Source organism: Equus quagga, chromosome 6 (genome assembly GCF_021613505.1).
Source record: "Equus quagga isolate Etosha38 chromosome 6, UCLA_HA_Equagga_1.0, whole genome shotgun sequence".
Taxonomy (NCBI): Eukaryota; Metazoa; Chordata; class Mammalia; order Perissodactyla; family Equidae; genus Equus; species Equus quagga.
Window position 1 is genome coordinate 83,008,810 of NC_060272.1, and position 2,564 is coordinate 83,011,373.

Consider the following 2,564-nt stretch of genomic DNA (forward strand, 5'->3'; position numbering starts at 1 on the left):
AAACACAAATTATGTCACCTCCCTGATGAAAGCCCTCCACAATCTCCCACTATCTCAGGACAGAGATCAGTGTCCAGGTTCTGGCCTGTGGTCTGGCCTCTGCCTACAACTCCAGCCTTGTCTTGGGCTACACACCATCCCCAAATCGTGACACACCAGCCCTGGTGGTTTTCCTCTCATCCACGCTCCTTAGTCCCACAAGACCTTTATACCTGCTGTTCCCTCTCTCTGATAGGACCTTCCCAACACACTCCCCATTTTTTAAGGTGGTAAAATATACATAACACAATTTAACATTTTAGCCATTTTAATTGTACAATTCAGTGGCATTGAATACATTCACATTATTGTGCAAAAATATGGAACACCACGAATTTGCATGTCATTCTTGCACGAGGGACCATGTTAATCTCTGTATTGTTCCACTTTTAGTCCATGTGCTGCTGAAGTCAGTCTGACTCATCCTACAGATCTCAGCTTAAAAGTCACTATTCAGAGAAGTCTTTGAAGACCAGGCCTGTCCCCTGTCACACATGCCCTTGGCTGCACAGCACTCAGCATGAGAGATATGATTGTTTGATTGGTGTGTCTCCCTCATTAGACTGTGAGCTCCGTGAGGGCAGCTCTTAGGGCCTAGCGGAGTGCGAGGCACATGATAGGACTCAGTGAATCCTAGTTACATGAATGAGTGAACAAATGAGCACAGAAATGCAATTCTACCCAGAGTGAAACCATCTTTGACATTAGTGTAGAAAACCATATAGTTCTGCATTGTCTTGAATTCCATTCTAGGTAGCATCTTGGCTTCACCTTTGAAAACCTAAAACCACGAGGCCAGACCCCTGGCCAAGTGGTTAAGCTTGCGTGCTATGCTTTGGTGGCCCAGGGTTTCACCAGTTCAGATCCTGGGCGCAGACCTAGCACCGCTCATCAAGCCATGTTTGGGCAGCGTCCCATATAGCACGACCAAAAGGACCTACAACTAGAATATACAACTATGTCCTGGGGGACTTTGGGGAGAAGAAAAGAAAAAAGAAGATTGGCAACAGATGTTAGCTCAGGTACCAATCTTTAAAAAAAAAAACAAAAGAGGGGGCCGGCCCTGTGGCCGAGTGGTTAAGTTCGTGTGCTCTGCTTCAGTGGCCCAGGGTTCGGATCCTGGGCGCGGACATGGCACCGCTCGTTAGGCCATGCTGAGGTGGCGTCCCATATGCCACAACTAAAGAAACCTAACAACTAAAAGATATACAACTATGTACTGGGGGAATTTGGGGAGAAAAAAAGAAGCAAGAAAAAAAGAAGATTGGCAACAGTTGTTAGCTCAGGTGTCAATCTTTAAAAAAAAAAGAAAAGAAAAGAAAACCTAAAACCAATAGTGAGATTTCTTTTCTCCTTTTCTCAAACAGAATAATTATTATTTCAGACTTCCCCTCTCATAAAAGAGGAAAATACCTGGTAGTTTTTAAATAGTATGTTTTCTTTGATTCTATTCATCAAGGTTTCAAACTATTGAATCTAGACTCAGATCTCTGAAGCAGTTTGTAATTTCTGAAACTAATGTCAAGTAGGTCTCATTTTGCATAAGCTGCAAGGCCCTGGACCTGATCCTGCCCCACCATGTCTGCAGAGGAGCCCCCACCACCTATTGGGGCTGATGTGGGTCTGGAAATGGCTTTCCCTGGACCCTGAGGTGTGTCTGCACCCACCAAGTTCCAGAAGAACTTGTCACACCTACTCCAGGAAGCTCTGCTGTGGGCCAGACAGGGTGGGTCTGGGATCTCATGGGACCAAGGACTCCAGCCCTGAGTTACAGCAAGAACAGCTGACATGCGCATGTCCCTGCACTTTGTGTGTTATTCATAACGCCAGGAGCTGTGGAGCAGCATCGTCATCCATAGCAGCATCCCACTTTCACAGAATAGTGTAGAACTCGCCAAAATCGAGCAGCCGTGCACGATCCCTCAGCGGGGCCAGGCCAGATTTGGCATCTGATTTTGACACCAAAACCCTCGCTCTTTTCACTCCGTTTTGCTCCATATGACACTAACCACTGCATTTTTAGAGGCAACTTCTATTATAAGAGTACCCTTGAAGTGGCATAAATAAAGATCTCTGGTCACTTTGCACCATAGGTGAAGCCATGGAAAGTAGAAAGAAATGTGGCCTGTGGTTATAATTGTGTGGTTTATTTATGTGGTTTAATGTGGTTGATTGCATATCTGTGGTTATTCAACAAGTGTGTGTTGACTGTCTGATCAAAAGTCTGAGAGTAGGTATCACATGATGACCAAGACTGCCTGGCAGCACACAAAACCCTCAAAGCCCTGGGCCTGTGAGCTGCCCCAGGCCCTGCCTCCACTGCAGAGTGTCCTCGTGCACACCGTCTGGGAGCTCAGTCTTCTCCCGGCTTTCTGCAAAGTTTCACTTTGTCCTAGGGAAAAAGCTACGACGCCCCCTGCCTCCAAGCATAGCCTCTGTAGGCTGGGTCCCCCAGGTTCCTCTAAATCCTGCCTGTCCACACCCTCTTCATGGAGAACATGGTGAAGAATACACTAATCTCTTGG

At 46.5% G+C, this 2,564-nt stretch overlaps 1 non-coding gene across 1 annotated transcript; it reads right to left on the reverse strand.

Moving 5' to 3' along the window:
* Nucleotides 1–353: 353 nt before the first annotated feature.
* Nucleotides 354–455, reverse strand: LOC124241425 (U6 spliceosomal RNA). The gene has a single exon (XR_006889204.1). It is a non-coding gene; the product is annotated as a U6 spliceosomal RNA (small nuclear RNA).
* Between the last annotated feature and the right edge of the window lie 2,109 nt (nt 456–2,564).